The following is a 9,150-nucleotide window of genomic DNA, read 5'->3' as shown; positions in this document are numbered from 1 at the left end:
GGTTTTGGGACATGGATGCAGCAGAAATTAGTTTTATGCGCGAAACGCATCTTCTTGTTCCTTTGTTTCCTGATCTGCATGTGGCCACCCCTAATGCTGAAGTCTTGGAGAGCATCATCTATAATATTCATTATGTGCGTGTAGTCCTTCTTATCGTAGTTTCTGGTAGGTTCCAATACACGGCGTGGGAGACTCGTGGGTAAAGAACGATAAGGACGGCACGCCCGTTGCTGCAGGGAAAAAGACACCTCAAATTATTCTCCATATGAGGGAGAAGGAATGATTGAAAAATGTATGAAAGGGTTGTCCGGAACTGACTTACTTTGGATCATAAGGCAGGAGGACAATTTCCTGGTACTTATTCTGTACCATGAAGTTTTGGAGGTACTCCCTAGCAGTTTCACGCTCAGAGTCGCCAAGACTCAAGAAGGACTCATGCATGTAGTACGAATCTGCCACACAGATTTGCGAGACTTCTCTCTTGATGAAAGAGCTCATATGTAGCATAAAAAGGCGGACGATTGTAAAATCGAGTCGCCTTGTCAGAAACATCTCAAATATATGGTCAAACCGCAGGAAGAACACTTCTGCGGGCCATGTGTCGACGTAGCACTTCCCCTCAGGCACACGAGCTGCGTATGTCGGATATCCTAGATCCTTCGAGGCTAGTAGGCTTTTCTCAGTCGACAACACATGGTCGTGTAGTCTCCTAAGATCCCCTGATAGTGCCTCCAGCGGTTTCGGCGATAGCATCGGCTCGCCTGTGACATGGAACATGGCCGCACCTTTGACGGGTACCTCTTTAGAATCCACCGTCTGGCTGCTATGTGCTCTGGCTTGTTTGCAGGAATCTGAGCCTATCTTCCCCGATTTCTTCTCTCCTTTTTCTTGGGCACACCTTCTAGACCCTTCCTTAACCCCTGCCCCAGTGTTGCCAGGCTAAGCACTGTACGACCCTCGGCTAGTTGAGCTTGTGTTGAGGCGGCATCTTCATGCGTGTCCTATGAGGATTTCATGAAGAGAGACTTCTTGCAATCCCTGCTAGGACGTTCCTGCCCGGGTAAATCATCCATATCCTCATCAGCATGCTGATAGCCTGATTCGTCATATGGCTGACTCATCATATGTAAGTCACCTTCATAGGCGCCTGTATTGAGGAAATCCATTGGGTCCTCCTTCTCCTCCATCTCATCATCCATTTTTTGTTCTACAGGGCCGATTACATCAGCCACTATTGGACCCCCTTCATCACGTCGTCCGTCGCACTCACCCAGCACTACATGAGCTGGTAATTGCGTAGGCGCGATGGTGGTCTCCATACATGCTTGTTGATGTGTGGTTATTGGTGTGCTCTCGGCTAGCTCCAGATGAAGAAGATTCTTCGGCCATAGCAGCACCCAACCCTTGTAGCTTCCAATCCACAGCAGGGTCTCGTCGTCCTCTCCCCCAAGCCATAATGGAGGAGGCAAATCCTCGTGCCCCGATTTCACACTGAACAAGTTAACCCTGAAGTGCCCAGCGGGCATCGGCTGGTTGTGGAATGTGAGTTGCAAGGGCTTTGTTATCACCCCCTTTCCCACGTCCACCTTCTGGCATTTGATCAAGTAGAGTATGGTGCACGGGGTTTCGTCGGTCTGTAAACACATGTCTGTGGCGTAAAACATCCGAAAGACAATGAAAATGGAATATTCTAGATATATATGTTGGTGTGACATGTAATTACCGTGAGGGCGTCGAGCTCAGCCAAAGATGAAGGCCCGCCTAGCGTGCTAGAGACTGGGGATGGGCTGCTATGAGTGGGTGCGGGTGTGGGTGCGAGAGTAGGCCCGATTGCGTGAGCAGATGATGGTGTGGTGGTGTTGTTCACCGAGTTGCTCCCGATGAAACTTGGCATGGGGAAATCATGTACCGCCTTCTCTAGATTTTCCTTTGTCCAGCTGATGATAGCCGGGACCAAGTTAGTAGCAAAATCATTTCTACAGGCATTTACAACTGCATCTACTGCCTGCTTTAGCAAATCATGTTTCTCCTCGGCTGCTTTTTGCGCGTCCTCAACTGCTTTTTTCTCGACTGCAAGCTTCACCTTCTCGTTGATGTCCGCCTGACTAAACTTCTTTTTCTGCTTCTTGGCCTCCAGGACCTAATTTTAAAACACCTTCCATGTGGCGCCGTCTTCGGCGCCGTGCACATGTCCATATTGCGGCTGCTGTCCCAAAGGAAGTCCCTTAAGTTCGTTCAAGGCCCGGTTCAGAGTGGTGTCCCACTTGGGCCTCATCAGCGAAGTAGGGCTTTCAGCTTCAAGCTGGTGTTGCTTCTCCTATAGAAGGAACGTGAACCGTTTACGAATGTGTAGTCGACTTGATCAGGAGCTAAATGTAAGGTGGTAAAATAATAATTACCAGTATTCTAATCAATCTCCTTGTGATCTCGTCCGTGTAAAAAACCTTCCTTTTCTTGTCCCACTTGTAGCGGGTGTCTGTGTCAAAACCGGCAGATCTCGGGTAGGGGGTCCCGATCTGTGCGTCTTAGGCTGATGGTAACAGGAAGCAAGGGACACAATGTTTACCCAGGTTCGGGCCCTCTCAATGGAGGTAAAACCCTACTTCCTGCTTGATTAATATTGAAGATATGAGTAGTACAAGAATAGATCTACCACGAGATCATAGAGGCTAAACCCTAAGAGCTAGCCTATGATGGTATGATTGTAATTCTGATCGGCCTTCTAAGTACCATCCTCTCCGGTTTATATAGACACCGGAGAGGGCTAGGGTTTACATGGAGTCGGTTACAAGGAAGGAAATACAATATCCGGATCGCCAAGCTTGTCTTCCACGCAAAGGAGAGTCCCATACGGACACGGGCCGAAGTCTTGAGTCTTGTATCTTCACGCTTCGATAGTCCGGACGATGTATATAGTCCGGCTGTCCGGATACCCCCTAATCCAGGACTCCCTTAGTAGCCCCTGAACCAGGCTTCAATGACGCAGTCTTGTCTTCGGCATTGCAAGGCGGTTTCCTTCTCCGAATACTCCAAGGTTATTATCGAACACGTAGACCATGTCCGGATCTGCAAAATGATCTTCACATACCACCATAGAGAGAATGATACTTCAGCTGACAAATTTTTAGACGATGTGATATGCCATTACAGCCAGGTCATTATTCGAACCGTTTTTTCCACAACCAGCCACAATGCGCATTGCGAGGCGGTTTCCTTGACACGTCTTGTCAAAGCAGAGATCATGTCCCCTTATCACGGGATTCTCATCAATACGGGTATGGGTAATCCCCCTGTGCCATCAATCGTGGCGCTTGGGAAGTAAGCGATTCTAAATAGGCTAGTGGGGAGGCGCACCGCTTTCTTCGCCTCTATAAAGGGATAAGAGTTCCCCATTCTTACCCACGCCTTCTTCCTCCTCTGCCCACTCTTGCCTCCTCGAGCTCCAGCGCCCTAGTCCAAGTCTTCTCCGCACAGCTAAACATGTCCGGAGCAGGAGGCAAATGGGTGCTTCCACTGTGAAGGAGAAGAACATCGCAAGTCTTCGGGCGGCCGGATACTTGGCCGCAGACATAGCGCACCGGCTACCAGACAGCGGGCAGGTCATTCCAACTCCAGGACCCCACGAGAGGGTCGTGTTTCTTGCCCACTTCGTCCGTGGACTGGGGTTTCCACTCCACCCCTTCGTCAGTGGGCTCATGTTCTACTACGGGCAAGATTTCCATGATCTAGCCCCGAACTTCGTCCTCAACATCTCGGCGTTCATCGTCGTATGCGAGGCTTTCCTCCGCATCAAGCCTCATTTCGGCTTGTGGCTGCAAATCTTCTGCATGAAGCCGAAGATCGTGAGCGGCCAGCAAGCGGAGTGCAGAGGAGCCATGGTGGGCAAAATGCCTAACGTCACCTGGCTTGACGGCTCCTTTGGGGAAACCGTGAAGGGGTGGCAATCGGGGTGGTTCTACATCACCGAGCCGCGCGACGCCAACTGGGTGGCGGCCCCCGAGTTCCGATCTGGAACCCCTATGCGGCTCACCTCCTGGGAACAGAAGGGCCTGTTATGTTGCGAATCTACAGAGCTGACCGGACCCATCAACTGCATCAAGGGCATGAAGGACAAGAACATCAAGCTTGTCAACGTGATCCAGGTCATGCTCGTTCGCCGGATTCTGCCGTGCCAAAGGCGGGCATTCAATCTGTGGGAGTTCGTCCCAGCTGAACACCAGACGCTTCAGAGGCTCTACGGCATGAAACACAAAAACGCGTGGAAGGCGTCGTTCAAGGGCTCTGAAGTACCTCCTCCCATATCCGAGGACCGTGGGCTCCACACCGCACGGCGTCCTATTCAGGTGAGTTCTCAGGCCGCCACTGAATTCGGTTTTTCCCAATACATTCATGGGAGAGCCTTAAGTAATTGTGTATATTTGTGCAGGATTATGTGGAGACAGCGGAGCGGATTGACTATCCGGCTCCGCTGCCAGAAAGCCTAGCTAATGATCTTCTGACGAAGATGATGGTCCCAGTGCCCTATAAGGGGCCGGAGAATAAGGCCGATAAGAAGGCCCCGGGGACCCGAAAGGGTCTCCGACGTAAGGTTGCGCAAGCCTCGTCCAAAGACGACGAGGCGCACTCCTCCCCCGAAGGGGAAGAAGAAGAAGAAGAGGAGGCCGCCCCATCCGGAAAGGATGAGGAGCCTGAGAGGGCGGACCAGGGGACCAGGAGAGGCCCCCGTCGCAAGGCCGTCATACCCTTGTCGTTTGATGATGATGAGGCAGATTCCTCCCGCGGAAGCGGGGGAAATCAAGAAGAAATCCCACCTCCCCGTACTGGGGGGGGGGGAGAAGAAGAGGAAGGCCGCCCCGGTGGGGGAGACTTGGATGTCCAAGAAGGGAAATGTGTCCATTCCGGACTACTCCGCCACCGCCGCCGATAGAGAGGAAGGGTGGCTGCCTAGGAAGAAGCCTTTAGTGAGACCGTAAGTATCCGCACTCCCTCGTAATTTTGCTTCATAATTTTGTTATAATGCCGAACTTGTATGCAATCCGGCCAGGGCCCATCCCGAGGTATCATCTTCGGACGGGTCCTTGAGTGAGTCAGCAATGAACTCACTCCCGACGGCCACTTCTCCTTGGCCTGCGGATGACACGGAGGTGTTGTCCCAAAGGCTCCCAGAGATGGGGGAGGTGGCCCTGGAGGCGCCTCAATGTGGCATTCCATACGTCGGACTCGCGGGGTTCAAGATCCCCGCGGATTGTGTTGATGAGAGCCACGGTAAGCCGGGCTCTCAGCCGAACACTGTTCCGAAGCCTTTAGTGGTTCCGGACTCAGGCAGGCAGCCCCTCGTTAGGGAGGGAGGGCCATCTGTATCGAGGACTTTCATTGCGCCCGAGGCGCCGGATTGTCTGCTGGAAGCGCTTCGTGGCGCTTCCCTAGATGAAGAGCACCGTACTCTTATGAGTGCGGTGATTCAGAAGGTTTTGTCCACCAAGAGCGGACTAACCGAAGCCTGCACTAGCCTCCTGACAGGCTTTGAGGTAAGTAAAAATGTGTGAAATTACCACCCAATAGGTAGTAGCCCCTGATACTCTGTTTGGTGTTCGGAAGGAAAAACCAAACGGAGGGTCAATTATAATCCGTAGGAGTCTAATAAGTTTGAATGTAAATAAATTGGCTGTGCTGCTGGCCGCAGCTGTCCGTACGGCCGAAATCGCCGGCCTAAAGCAGGACTTGGAGCAGGCACAGGGAGAGCTCGGCCTCACGAGGAGGCAGCTTGAGGAGAGCAAAGGTGAAGGATTCCCCTCTCTCATATAATGATAGATAAAATCGGTAATTCTAACGACGAAGCGTCGTGATTTGATAACAGAGACCACCACCGAAGTGGCGTCTCTCAAGAAAGGGTTATCCGAGGCCGAACACAAGGCATCCTTGGAATGCGAGGAGTGCAAAAAGCAAGAAGCCCGAGTGGGCGAAGTACAAGAAGAGCTCCAGGAGCTCGGCAAAAGGTTCGAGTACGTGGAGCATGAGCTTAAAGCAAAAGAGGCTGAGCTTGCGAAGGCCCTTACAAGAATAAAAGATGCCAAGGCCGAAGCCGAGAGGGCACAACAGGAAATCCAGGAGGCCAAAAAGATAGCATCGGGTAAGAAATTCTTTATGCAAAGCAAACATGTGAAGAAGGCGTTTCTTTTACTTACACGCGTCCGGAGCTCTCCAGGGGCATTCACAGATCTGCCATGCAGCATATCAGACGCCGTGGAGTTCTACCGTGCTCAGGAGGGGAGCTCAACAGAGAAGCTGTTCTGGTCCCAGTATGCTGGGGCCGAACATCCAATGTCTCTGAGTGACCAACTGAAGCAGTTGGTCGAACTCCACAGGGCGGCCGAAGTGGCTATGAAGGATTTCATAGTCCGGATGTGGCCTGGTGAGCCCCTGCCCACCAGCTACTTCGGCCTGATCAAGCGGATGGTGAATGCCTGTCCGCGACTGGAAGTCATCAAGCGATCCGTTTGCATTGAGGGTGCCCACCGGGCCCTTGCCCGTGCGAAGGTGCATTGGGGCAAGCTGGATGCGGAGAAGCTGGTGAAGGACGGGCCGCCAGATGGCAAGCCGCATCGCGTTCCCGAGAAGTATTATGATGGCGTTATGAAGGGTGCTCGCCTCGTGGCCGATGAATGTACCAAGGACATAATTTTTGAATGAATTCACTTCTGTCATGTTTGTAATTGAAAGACCAAGTTACTTGCGCTAAGTAGCGCTTTTGTTATTTAAAATATTACCTTCTGTGCGGCTGTTTATCAAATTCTGAAAGAAGGCCAGTCGTCGGCTTCCGCCCCCATGTAACTAGTACTGGGGTGTTCGTGGATAACCCGGACACTCTTTAGTCAAATGTTTGGTCCCCTAAGGAGGTGTCTAGCGCAGCGAACAAGGCAATCGGACTATGCAGCTTTATAACCTTCACTTAGCCATAGAAGTCTACAATTTTAAATTTCGGCGAAGCCCCTAGAATCCGGAAGACCGAATTGGGGTGCTATACACGCCTAGATCGGACGAAGCGAATTTTCACCTAAAGCGGAAAAATCTTTAAGGATTTTAAGACCTCTCGAATAGCGATCAGCTCTCGCCACATCATGCCGGTCAGTTTTCGGCTTTCTCTACTAAGGTGCTCGTCCGGCAGAACCAGTGCACAATCGCAGTAGTTCTCCCTACGCTACCTTAGCCGATATAACGGAACGTAAGGCACCAAAAAAAGGGAGCCGGGCTATCCCAACTATAGACCCAAGACATGATTCGGAGCTGATGCATATAATGCTATAAGTTCGGGGTGCCGCACTGTTGAAAGTATTCGGACTTGTCGTGCCGTATTATGGGGCGCCATAAGAAGCCCCTGGCAAACTCCACGTACCAAAGTGTACGGACGCAATATTAAATAGACATTTGTAAAAAATGCTCAAATAAAAATAATAAGCTGACGCTGTATATGATCTCCCATTGATGAATAATACGTTTAGGCGTATGTTTACAATGAATGCATTAAGCAGAGATAAAAAGGATAATTTGACATATCCTATCCAGAGGCAGGCTATGTACTGATAGATAAAGCAGGTATAACGATCGCAAATAGATTCCACCTGGGTATTTGCTTCTGTGCGCAATGCCTGTTGCCTCCTTGGTTTTCTCTCCTATGTAAGTCCGACAATCCGGCTCTTCTGGAGAAGCTGCACTAAAGCAATGTCCTTAAAGGTAAACGGAAAGGTTATGAAGCAATACCGTACTGCTGACTGAGCCACTGCTACGCCTCAGTCTGTGCCCATGGTATTTTGAGTGCGTAATTGTGTACGCGTGGCACGAATGCTACTTTGATGGGATTTGAGCGGAGGCCGGACTGCTTGTCATGCTCTTGGCGTGCCTGCTGATCCTGTTGCGGGGTGTTCCACCCTTGCTTGATGGAGCTTGAGGTTGTCATCGTCGGATTGGTGGTTTTCCGGAGGAGGCCGCATTGTATTTCTGCCGCAAGGGCTGCAGTGTGCTCTTTTGTATGGAGAGAGCTTCCGTTGACTGTTATGACCCCGTGCGGGCCTAGCATCTTGAGCTTGAGGTATGCATAGTGTGGTACCGCATTGAATCTAGCGAATGCGGTTCGTCCGAGCAGTGCGTGGTAACCACTGCGGAAAGGGACGATATCGAAGATTAGCTCTTCGCTTCGGAAGTTATCCGGAGATCCGAAGACCACTTCCAATGTTATAGAGCCCGTACAACGGGCCTCTACTCCAGGAATTACACCTTTAAAGGTGGTTTTGGTGGGCTTAATCCTTGAAGGATCGATGCCCATTTTGCACACTGTGTCCTGGTAAAGCAGGTTCAGGCTGCTGCCGCCTTCCATAAGGACTCTCGTGAGGTGGAATCCGTCGATGATTGGGTCTAAGACCAATGCGGCCGAGCCGCCATGATGGATGCTAGTAGGATGATCCCTATGATCAAAGGTGATCGGACAAGCTGACCATGGGTTGAATTTGGGGACGACTGGCTCCATCGCATAGACGTCCCGTAGTGCTCGCTTCCGTTCCTGTTAAGGGGAAGATACTTGATGGCATGTAGATCATCTCCGCGGGCCATGTGAATGTGGAGAAGGAAATCTTCGATCCATACTGCGGGGTCTGTTGTGCCATCTTATGATTCGATGTTTACGGGTTTGAACCCTTGTGGGAATTCATGATCCATTACTTCATCGGTGAAGCAGAGGGGGTGTGCGGTGCCTCTATGCCGGGCTATGTCACGACACAGTTCGGCTGCGTCTGACTGGTTATATTCGGCCCGGCCGGATTTGTTGCTAGTGTATCCGGTATGACGGTCATCGTCATGTGTTGCGGCGCACCCCCATGATCCGTAGATCGATCTTGGTTGTCCTGCGGCGTTATCCAGTTTATCGTGCAGGTCCTGAGTATTGCCCCGGGCCGTAGTAAACTGGCGCGGGGGTGCGGGCTGGTATTCGGGCTGATATGCCGTTTTATCCCGGCCTCGAGGCGGCCGGTCAGCCGTGTGGCGCTCGAGTCCATATTCCTCGGCTGCCAGGACTTCTGTCGATCTATCTGTGAGCAGGTCTTGATCAGCTTGGAGCTGCTGCTGCTTCTTCTTCAGGCTTCTCGCAGTGGCAATTAGCTG

Source organism: Triticum dicoccoides, chromosome 1B (genome assembly GCF_002162155.2).
Source record: "Triticum dicoccoides isolate Atlit2015 ecotype Zavitan chromosome 1B, WEW_v2.0, whole genome shotgun sequence".
In the NCBI taxonomy this organism is placed as follows: Eukaryota; Viridiplantae; Streptophyta; class Magnoliopsida; order Poales; family Poaceae; genus Triticum; species Triticum dicoccoides.
This window is presented reverse-complemented; position numbering follows the sequence as displayed.